General features: G+C 39.0%; 1 long non-coding RNA gene across 1 annotated transcript in view; it reads left to right on the top strand.

Moving 5' to 3' along the window:
* The first annotated feature begins 7,955 nt into the window (after positions 1-7,955).
* The window catches only part of LOC122802483, a 542,380-nt gene continuing 538,211 nt past the window's right edge, over positions 7,956-12,124 (top strand). Inside the window, exon 1 of the long non-coding RNA XR_006364939.1 lies at positions 7,956-8,027. This is a non-coding gene — a long non-coding RNA (uncharacterized LOC122802483). The remainder of the gene's footprint in view (positions 8,028-12,124) is intronic.

Raw genomic sequence — 12,124 nt, 5'->3', positions numbered from 1 at the left:
ATATATATATACATATATATATATATATATATATATATATATATATTACATCTGTACATACATATATACATTTCCTATGCTGGGTGCTGCTTACACCCGCGCAGGCACACTTGCCTATGCTTACTGTGTGTTACATATGTTTACTGAAGCTTATTTGTGCCTTATTTGTTATGACAGTGCCACTTTGATTGAAGGGATCTGGTTAATAGTCCCATGCAATACACACCTTCACTTTTACATGTTTTAATGTCGGCTTTACAGCAGAATGACATTCATTCCACAAGGAAAATGATATGTGCTACAGTCGAACTTAAACCATGAATGCCTGTTTGTTAGGCGGATGCTCTATCCACTACACTATTGGTGTTCTGCTTCATTTATATATATACCCATGGTTCATAGTTACCCGAACACACGCCTCAACACTTCACTTACACAGCAGGCATCCATTATCCTGTTGGGAAAACCGCACTACTACACATGCGCCATTCCCTACTGCTCTGGACCCGTGCCGCATGTTGACTCAGTCAAAGTATATTCAGACCTCCAAAGCCTATAGTCCTGGCACATACGTGTATTTGATTGTCAGGGTGTTCATGAGGTCATCCAGGTTTAGGCTTGTCCGACTGGGGACCGTGATTGCCCTGTACCCCATTGAAAGTCAGATTTAGCACGTGGACAAGGGTACTCCCACTGTTAGCATCCTACCTGTGGTTAGAGATGCAGAGATTTTGGCCACCTCTGGCCAGCTTGATATGTCAGCACTAGAAAATACGGGTGTTCCACTGTTTTCCTTCGCATTCATTATGAATGCTTTCTTGTTCACATGTCCATTCTGTATATATATATATATATATATATATATATATATATATATATATATATATATATATATGTTTGTGTGTAGGTTTGCCACCCTTTCAAATGCCCAAAGTGGGACATTATTGGTATAGACGTCAGATTTTGCAGGCCGGAAAATACCCACAGCCAGTACAAAGGACAGAACCTCACTTTTTGGCCTAAATGACAGCTTATTCTTGTAGCATTTTAGTTGCTTATTCTGTTTTGTATAACATTTAGGTGTTTCAAATACAGAATAACTGTTTATGCAACTATTACATAAATATAGGGTATTTTGTCATTAAATCTCGGACATCTGCCATTGTACATTATTTGTACAGGACACAACTGTCCAAAGAGGGACTGTCCCTCACAAAGTGGGACAGGTGGTTGCCCTATATATATATATATATATATATATATATATATATATATATATATATATATATATATATATATATATATATATATATATATATCTATATATATATATCTATATACATATATATATTTGTACATACGCATGCATGCACATCTATATGATTTAATTACTTTGATCATACTGTTGAATGACTGTGCTGTCTGCTATGTTTGTGATAACATTAGAGTTAGGTATAACTGCCATGGCTTAGTGGTGAATCACATTGATTGTGATATGTAGGGTCATGGCGTTGGGCCTGGCCGATGCGGTTTATTGTGTTGCTGGGCAGAACAAGGGCAGTTGAACAAAGCGCGAGTGCAACACATTTCAGCTGCAGTTTTCCATTTAACCGCCGATTCACGTCATGCAAAAACCTTCTACATTCTTATTGTGATACGTCACTCCAGTTCACATTTCAATGGTATTATATCGTTATACAGCATAAAATTAGCAAGATATGCTCATATACGGATTACGCATCATAAATGATGTGTGCTGCTGTCGAACCGGCAACGTCTGCTCAATATTCGGATGCTCTAACAACTACAGTATTGGTGTTCTCCTTCATTTATATGTATACCCATGGTTCATAATTACCCGTACACACGCCTCAACACTTCACTAACACAGCAGGCATGCATTTTCCTGTTGGGAAAACCACACTATTACACATGCACCATTTCCTACTGCTTTAGACATGTCCCGTATGTTGGCTCACTCCAAGTATATTCAGAGTCCCAAGCTTATAGTCCTGGGACATACGTTCATATCATGGTCAGGGTGTTCAATTAGTCTTCCAATTTTTGGCTCATCTGACTGTTGATTGGGACTGCCCTGTACCTGTTTGAAAGTCAGACTTAGCACGGGGACATAGTTAGTTCCACTTTTAGCATCTTACCTGTGGTTGGGGATGCAGAGGTGTGCTATATCTATTGTGACCATGTTCATTCATCATATATATATATATATATATATATATATATATATATATATATATATATGGGTCTGTACATACACATGCATATGCACCTACATGCTTATTTACATTCCCCATACCATTGAATCACCGCCACTTACCATTGCGCATACACACCTGCATACCTGCTTATTTGTAGGGTTGCCACCTTTTCAAATGGCCAAAGTGGGACATTTTCAGGACACACATCAAATTTTACAGGCCGACGCATACCCACGGTCAGTACAAGGGATAGAACTTTACTTTTTTGCCTAAATGAAAGCTTATTCTTGTAGCAGTTTAGTTGCTTATTCTGTTTCTTGTAACATTTAGGTATTTTACATACAGAAATAACTATTTTATGCAACTGTTGCATGAAATATGGGACATAATTATTTCCTAAAATCTCAGGACATTTGCCATTTTAATATTGTTGGTCAGGACACAACTGCCCAAAAAGGGACTGTCCCTCGCAAAGTGGGACAGGTGGTAACCCTACTTACGTCTGCTTCAAAGCGCCTTAATAACCCTATATCCGACTGCCACTATTGTGGCCATCATATAAAATTAGTCCTTGCATGGCTTGGACCGGGGAACAGGAACACTATAGTTTCATAGTTTCATAGTTTAGTACTAGGCTATCTGCCCTGGGGCATTTGTAAGCCTAGCGATAGTGATGTGGCTTTCACCACCCCATGAAATGGTACAAAAATGCACAAAAATGCACAGAATAGATTTAGAATACTGTGGCTCTGTCTAGTAGTGACACAATGAAGGCCCCCTTATATAATAGAATTAGTTTACTGTGCCCCTGTCTAGCAGTGACACAGATGTGACCCCTGGGGTAAACGTACGATCTCCCATCCACTCATCAAGATTTCTCTTGAAGAGAGTCAGTGAGGGGCTCTGCCTAACATGAACTGGGATCTTGTTCCAAAGCATGGGAAGCCTCTGGGTTATGAATCTATCCCTCCAGCATGTCCTATTCATACTTGTGCCAAGGTTTAAGTCTTTAGCTCTCGTGGTCCTGATGGATTTGGATTTTTTGAGGTGGAGCATGTCCATCAGATCCTGATTGGACATGGCCTTGTACGTCAGGCAGAGATCACCTCTGAGCAGGCAGTATGCTACTGAATAGAGCTGGAGTTTCTTTAGTCTGGCAGAATAAGACATATGTTGGAGTCACTAGTTTTCCCAATAAACCATCCATGATACATTCTCTATGGATGGTAATTAGGATATATGACTTTACTACAGCCATTTCACAGTACTGGCAACAAATGTGACAGTCGGGTGGTGTACATATGTATAGTACATGTTACTATTCATATGTTTCTGAGACGCATATGTATACATTTGTAAGTATACATATTTATGAATTAGACACATACTTGACAACTACTTATATGCTTGTATGTGTGATGTGTAGCTATGCGAATGTGAAACGTATATATTCCTGATAATGCACGTGGGGAGATGTGCATCACGGTCAGGTGTTTAATCCCATGTTGTAGGTTCTGCAGGACAAGTTGGAGGCTGAGCAGGGTTGTAGACAACTACTGCTCATACAACTTGTGTCCAGATGTCTACGGGACTGGACATCGTGTCGTGACACCAAGTCTAATCTTTAGAACAGATACTTATCCCATGAGGGATATCCAAAAATTTTGGGGACCAATAACCTTGATTTTTTTTTGATTTACAAAAATGAGGTAGGGTTATACATGCAAGGGATAAATAGTTTGCAATCCTGAGACTGCCTAGGGTGAACTGCCTACTAGATATGAATAGGGGTCATTATGGGCAGATATGGCTGCGCCAAGCTAGCAGCCCGAGTATGGGTGGTTTTGGTGGATGTTCAGGAAGGTGGGGTGGTGTGCTGTGGAGGGGATGATGGGTATTCAATTATCTATCCAGGTGTGTTGGGATTGGATGGCTCAGTTCAGGCCAGACCATTACGTGGGTGTGTGCTGGTAACGTTACTGTACATGTGTATCACACATTTTAATGTTCATATGTTTGCGGGATTGTGTTCTACTGTATGGCCTGTCAAGTTGTATTGTGGATCTGAATGTTTGTTCTTTGGTTTGCTTTCTGATTCACCCACTGCTCCCTCGTACACCACCAGTTCACATATTGTGCATCCGACCCAGTCTCCTCTTGGTGAATTATTACATTACCCATCACCCCCCCACCCCTGTATTCCACACACACCATCCATCCCTTTTCTGGTTGATGGCCCATGGCACAGTCAACAGAACACATTGCATATACTACATATCTCTGGTACCAATATGGTTGTGAGGACTACCCTAGTATTTTTGCTCTTCCACATGATGTACTTTACGTACATAGGTACACGCAAATACTTATCTTTCATGACATGGTAGGTAGACCCGGGTAATACCCGTTCATCTTTGGGCCATCCTGACAAGGACGACTTGGACCGCGAATTGGCAGATATTGAGCGAATGCCCTGACCATTGGTAGGGTTGCCACCTTTTCAAATGACCAAAATGGGACATTTTTGGGACACACATCAGATTTTACAGGCCAACACATATCCACGGTCAGTACAAAGGATGTTACATTAGTTTTTTGCCTAAATGAAAGCTTATTGTTGTAGCAGTTTAGTTGCTTATTCTGTTTCTTGTAACATTTAGATATTTTACATATGGAAATAAGTATTGTATGGAACTATTACATAAAATATGGGACATAAGTATGTCCTACAATAGCAGGACATTTAACATTTATAATGGTTTTGGTAAGGACACAACTGCCCAGAGAGGGACTGTCCCTCACAAAGTGGGACAGGTGGTAACCTTAACCATTGGGCTAGGCATAGCAAATGGCAGCAGCATCCTAACACGCTGTGTTTCGCTTCCACTTGGTATAACAATCAGCACTACAATGGAATACGGGCACCGGGTTTTAAATTTCATTTGTTCGAGGGATGGGGACTCAATATTCAGCTACGTGCCTTTTTGTTTACATTTTATTTTGGTGTTTGCAAAACTGTCTTGTATGCTTTGCATACATTTCAGTATCCACGGACACTGACAGGAGTGATTGTTATTAGAAGCAGGCTGTACTAGTCAGCATTTTAGGTTGCGCATCTGCAGCTGACATGTTCATGCCTCCGTGCAGTGCTTAGTCATGCCCCCTGCACTCGCGCACATTTCCAGTGCACGTGGACGGTGCAGCAGTGCACCTTCATTACTATGCATGTGGTACTGCTGTGCCATCTCTATGCTGCACGGTCAGCGCAAGGCTAACACTGTCCTTGCGCTGAGCTTCATGAATCCCGCCGGATGTGAATTTATAAACTGAAGAGAGTGTGAAGTGTATCCATTTTCCCCAGGATCTTTGACAGAGACACAAGAGTAAAGAAGGTGTCATAAATGATTCACTTTCATAGTTTAAGCACCCCTAATGGAAGACAACAATAAACATCATAAGTAGCCTAGCAATGTTACTGTCTAGTACTTATCAGCTTCATTAGATGGTATAGTAACTGCCAAATGTTTACAACCCCTTCTTCTAACACATACTGTCTTCACATCTGATTGGTGTCTAGTCTCTCTGTCCTACCCACAGTCAAGAAACAACAGCTGTAACCTACCACAGTTCAAGAATATTAATCTCAGATACAGTGAGGTAGCAACAAAATCCTTACCTCAGCCTGTGTATACTACCTTATGTAATGTACATAGCAAAAACACTAATAGCACACCCACACCCATTCCTGGGTCTGGTAGTCACCTGCTCTGTAAGCCAGTACCTTTCCATAAGCCTGCAACACATCCAAGAAATGTCTTAGACACTGGTAACTCCATATAAAGCACACAAACACAACACTGAACAGGTTGGCAAAGGATAAATTAAAAGCTGCTGCACGCACCAGTGCTATGATTAAGTGCATCACTAGGGCCTTTAAGTTGCTGCACCTCCCAGATATCACTATGACTTTATAGCTGAGGCAAACAACCTTAGATCTTCCACCTTTAGGAGACACAGAAAGACATTGTTAAGCTCTCTGCTCATGTCTTCAAATAAAACAAGGTCCTGGCCCCAGACAATATTCTATTTTCACCAAGGGTGATACATTTTTCCATTCCTGGAAACCACTCTCTCAGAACTGGAGAACTTCATATGTAGTGGTGACCTTGTCTTTCGTTTTTCAATCCGAGTGGATTTATTCTCCTTTTACTCAGGTTGCTGCTGTGATTCTGTGGATTTCTGTGTCTGCTTCTTGGCCAGTGGTGTAGCAGTGTCCCTCAGGTTAGACAGGTCTCTGTTAGGGTGGTTTATTTTCTTCTTAGAGGTAGCATGAAATTTATGTGGAGAGTGTGGATGCTGCCTCTTGTTTCTTGCTATTTCTCATTCCATTTCCTTATCAATCAACTGACCATCATTAGAATCCTCTTCCATACATTTATGCTGAGATTTTTTCACTCTGCAGGAAAAACTGCTAGCTTCCTTGGAGTCATTTAATATAACCTTGCAGCCCTCTGGCTTTATTATTAACAGCTCAGAGTAAACCAAAGTAACCTTATTTTATTTTATTTATTTACCATTTGTTTACCGAAAAAATCCGACTGGGACAGAGTCTGTTTTCAGAGGAGGCCTGGGGAGAAACACTCTAGACACGTCTTTGGAATGTGGGAAGAAACTGGAGCATCTAGAGGAAACCCATGTGAATGGGGAGGACATGCAGACTCTACACAGAAGGCACCCCAGATGAGAATTGAACCAGAGAACCTCTTGCTTTGGGGTGACAGGTCCAAAAGTTCATCTTTGAATGGGAGAAGCGCTCTCCATATAGAATATACCATGTGGGAGTAACCCAACAACCAGATTCCATGTAAAAGCAGGAAAAAGGGTATTAATATTAATGACAATGGTGATGATAAGGTTACCTTTTGTAAGTTAATTTGTAAGAAAAATATGCTTAACTAAAGCAAAAATCAAGACAAGACCACTAGCACGTGTCATTACAAAGTTAGCCAGAAAGTCTGTTCTTCAAGGTTGGGTTATAAAATGTTTATTATGATGATTAGATTACATATTTGGCCACTTGTTCCCACACTTTTTGATACATTATGGGACAGGTTTTGTCGTAGAGTTGATCACATTATGGTCCTTTAATGGCTTCATATTTGATGACAATCATAATATGAAATCAGTCTATAAATCTTTGCAGTATGCAACAAATGACTTTGTTGTTACCATACCACTTACTGCAAGAAATGTGGACAACGCATGGCAAAATGGGGGTACAAAGGCCCCACAATAGCTACAGATTTTAAATACTGCTCTTATAAACTTAAAAAGTTGTTAGAGTGACAGAGTTTGTGTTAGCATACATTTTATGAAGGATTTGAAGTCTGAAACTCAAATGTATGTCATTATTTAGTGACTTCAGTTCTCAGATCATCCCAGTGATTTGCCAAAAAATCATAAATTTTATGAGAAAAAGACCAAAACTATGAGGCAAAATCCATACATACATATACATAGTTATAGAAAGAGAAAACGAGAGAGACAGAGAGAAAGATGTATTGCTAATAGCCTGTAATAACTTGCTGTCATGCTGTTATGAATTGTTGACTGCTACCTATGTTGTTCTGTTAGTTTATGCTTAAAAATTAAATGAAAATGATATAACAGTGGGTAAAATAAATCAATTTTCTTATATTTTTGTCTAACAAAGTATTACGTTTATTTCTCCATCTTACTTTTTAGTGACTCAGAAGATACAAACTCAGCATGAATTTCAGTTTTATCTCAGCAGTGGCACACACACAGGTAAGTCTATACTTCATGTATGGAAGATTCAGGGATCACATGAGATTATACTAGAAACCTGGTGAAATCTAATTTATGCCTTGCAATGTCTAGGATGTTTTCTGCCAAAATAATGCCACAAGGCTCTTTTAAATGAATATAAAATAGCAGATAAGTAAAGGAAATGAAAACAATGCGCACCTTTTGAAATGACCCATGAACCTGTAGTGAGATTTATGAACACAATACAGACAAATGTTACAAAGGAAGTTAGAGACTGTCTAGGTTCTTGTCATTAGTACAATAAAAGCCTTTAAGTCGTGATGGATTTGGGTTAAGATTGTTTAATAAATATAGCAAAAATTGTGGCTTTTAACATAATTTTTAATCTTGGATTAGAAATGTAAATGTTTATGCTTCTCTCATGGGGTAAGGTCTTTATTTCTAAAGTGGATAGAGATAGATGTTAAAATAAAGTTCTTATGAATCATGTGAATGTTGTATTTATCTGGCTTAAAGCTGTGCAGTTTGTTTGAGCTTTGTATAACAAATGTTGACTCCCTGTCTGTTTAATGTCTGTAATTAAATGTTTAACATTCTTGTTGTATCACTGCAATGTTGTGGCTTTGGACCCAGATCATGGCTGGAAAAGGTCTTTGAACTAGTTCACGTACCAGGGCACTAACAAATAAATAAGTAAATAAACATGTTTCAACACGTGTTCACAACACCTTCCAACCATACACATCCAAGTCATCATTAGATGTGCAAACTGACAGAAGAAAGATTTAATGACCATATGATTCTATACGAATATTGATACGAAAGTTCAGACACTACAAACAAAATATATTGCTTCTTTTTTCCTCTCTAGCAACATGCTGAATGTTATTAATTTGTCCATATGCAATATGGCACTAAATATTCATACTCTAGTGAGAAAAATCTCTTGCAAACAACCTTTGTGTAGATTTCATTAAATATTTGTTTCATGTTTTTTTAGTATGACTGATTCAAGAAAATCTTGCTCTTTGCTGCAAATTATATTTATAGGTAGCACAATGAAAACTAGTTGACTTTCAAAATATATCAAGGAACTGAAAGCAGATCATTTGCAACTCAGCACAGTCTGTGTGAGCAATATATGTAGTTAGGAGCAGATCACAAATGCTGTAACACCATCAGCATATATTACAATCTTATTGCAATTCATCCAGAGTTGCAACTACTTTAACATGCTTACAGCCACCTGAAAAGGTCAGAATACATGCACATGTTGAAGGTCTGGTCAGTCTTATAAACAAAAAAGATACATGGTTTTAACATTCCACTATGACATAAAAACTGTTTTTTTGTTTGTTTTTTTTTAACCAAAACATTTTAGTGGAAAACAAAAAAAATTCACACAGAGAAACAAGTGATACATTAAAGATTAGGAAAATCAAAAGTCATGCAGTAACATATATCATAAAATATTATATAAATTTGAATAACATCTAAAAATAAGGAACATTTTTACACCTTGATCGGGGCAATGGTGGGCCTGAAACAAGATGGATGTGTAATCTCTTGCTGCGGACCCGGACATATAAATTGATTTTTTGTAAGTTGTTGGACCCTTAATTTATGGTTCTAGCATGACAGGGATAAATTTAGCAAGTTCTGACCTGAGGTGTGGGAGACACTAGCAAGATTTAAAAAAGCTCCTTCAGATGAAATGTTACTCATCCTGTCTGAGAGACTTCCCATGGTAGTCTCAGAGGTGGAAGCATATTACTCTTTGGTGAACAAGCAACATTCTAGGATGGAGCATTTAGAACTGGAGGTACAGTCACTGTGGACCAGACTGTTTCTGTGTGGCTGTTAATGATTACTGTATATATATATATATATATATATATATATATATATATATATATATATATATATATATATATATATATATATATATATATATATATATATATATATATATATATATATATATATATATATATATATATATATATCTATAACCAGATTGATTGGTTACTTATAATGCATATTGAAGAAGGTGGAGTTTTCCAACAAAACGAGTATGTGTTTTTATTCTTTGCTGAACTCTCAAAATGGATTTGCACTTATTTGGACTGTGTTTGCTGGATTCATTGTTGGTATCCTTAATTTTTGTATCCTATGCATCTGTAGTCTTTTGGAGGTTTCTGTGCGGAGGTTGTTGTTTTACTATGCAAAGTAACCACATGGTGCCAAACATAGCAGCTGCTTGTTGTGGCAGCAAACATGGCTAAACTCTTATTCATCCTACTGAAAAAGAAAAGGGGATAAAATAGCCTTCATACACAGGTGTAGCTTAGACAGAGGCATCAGTGTAAAGCTATGCTAACATCTGTATGTGCATAGTAAGAGAAGTCTGAATGTGTGCCCACAGCCTCACAGCTAAACCACATCCCCATATGCATGTCCATGATAGAATAAGCGGAAAAATCACCCCTTACTGTCACAACTGAGCTACAGCTCACATGTATGTGGGAAATAACATGAGCTTGGAAATGTACCCAGACTTTCACAACTAAATCAAAGTCCATACATGTTAGTGCAAATTTGCAGAAGCCAGATCTGATACCCACAGATCCATAACCGAACAGTCATCTACTACTCATCAGTATGCCACAGTGTTGTGGTATGTAGACAAGAAACAGGCAGCCTAATGACATCTCACCTGATATGTCTTGGTGTCTGTCAGAGGAAATGAGCTTTTTTTAGAAAATCTGCTCTGAATTAATGAAAAAAATGAAAAAAATCTATAGGCACAGTTTGGGAAACAGCATCTCTACGTGATATTTATTATGCCATTTGGAACATTTCTTCCTAGCCTGTGCTTCCCATTAACGGAGATCTTCAGAGAGGCAGTAATTAATGCAGATCATCATTTTGATGACTGCATTGCTCAATAGTCCTGGACACGCAATTAACATCAGTCAAAAGCCTAATCAAGTTGGACCAGGCATCTATTTCCTTAGTGTGCACAACTGAAAGTAACAAGAAAAGAAAGAACACAGTTTTCCTCTCCTTAGAATGTGGCAGGTGCACTCCATAAGTGAGTATCATTAGTAACTTTTCCCTTGCATACCATGTAAAACAAAAGGGCAGTCATGATCCTTGCTGGAAGGGTGACCTCAGAAGTGCAAACATCAAAGCATTACTTCTCTCTGAAGAGTCATGTACATCCATGTTCATGGAAGTGCAGTGTGTATCCATGTGCAGGAAAGTGCAATGTACATCCGTGTTCAGGGAAATGCAGTGTGTATCCATGTGCAGGGAAGTGCAATGTGCATCCACCAGAAGGGAAGTGCAATGTGTATCCATGTCCAGGAAAGTGTAATGGGTATCCATGTACAGGGAAGTGCAATGTGTATCCATCTGAAAGGAAATAAATGTGTATCCACATGCAGAAAAGTGCAATGTGCATCCATGTGCAGGGAAGTACAATGTGCATCCAGGTGCAGGGAAGTGCAATGTGCATCTGTCTACAGAGAAGTGCAATGTGTATCCATGTGCAGGGAAGTGTAAAGCGCATCCTTCTGCAGGGAAGTACAATGTGTATTCCTGTGCAGGGAATTACAGTGTGCATACATGTACAGGGAGGTGTAATGTGCATCTGTCTGCAGGGAAGTACAATGTGCATCCCTGTGCATGGAAGTGCAATGTGTATCCATGTGCAGGGAAGTGTAATGTGCATCTGTGTTTAGGGAAGGGCATTGTTTATCTATGTGCAGGGAAGTGCATTGTGCATCCATGTGCAGGGATGTACAATGTGCATCTGTCTGCAGGGAAGTGCAGTGTGTATCCATGTGCAGGGAAGTGTAATGAGCATCCGTCTGCAGGGAAGTGCAATTTGTATCCATGTACAGGGAAGTGCAATGTGTATCCATGTGCAGGGAAGTGCAGTGTGTATCCATGTGCATGGAAGTGCAATGTGCATCCACCAGAAGGGATTATCCATGTCCAGGAAAGTGTAATGGGTATCCATGTACAGGGAAGTGCAATGTGTATCCATCTGCAGGGAAAATAAATGTGTATCCACATGCAGAAAAGTGCAATGTGTGTCCATGTGCAGG

The sequence above is a fragment of the Protopterus annectens genome, chromosome 5.part0 (assembly GCF_019279795.1).
Source record: "Protopterus annectens isolate FY-2018-M chromosome 5.part0, PAN1.0, whole genome shotgun sequence".
Classification (NCBI taxonomy): Eukaryota; Metazoa; Chordata; order Ceratodontiformes; family Protopteridae; genus Protopterus; species Protopterus annectens.
The sequence above is the reverse complement of the archived record's forward strand: the minus strand, read 5'-3'. Positions and strand labels throughout refer to the sequence as shown.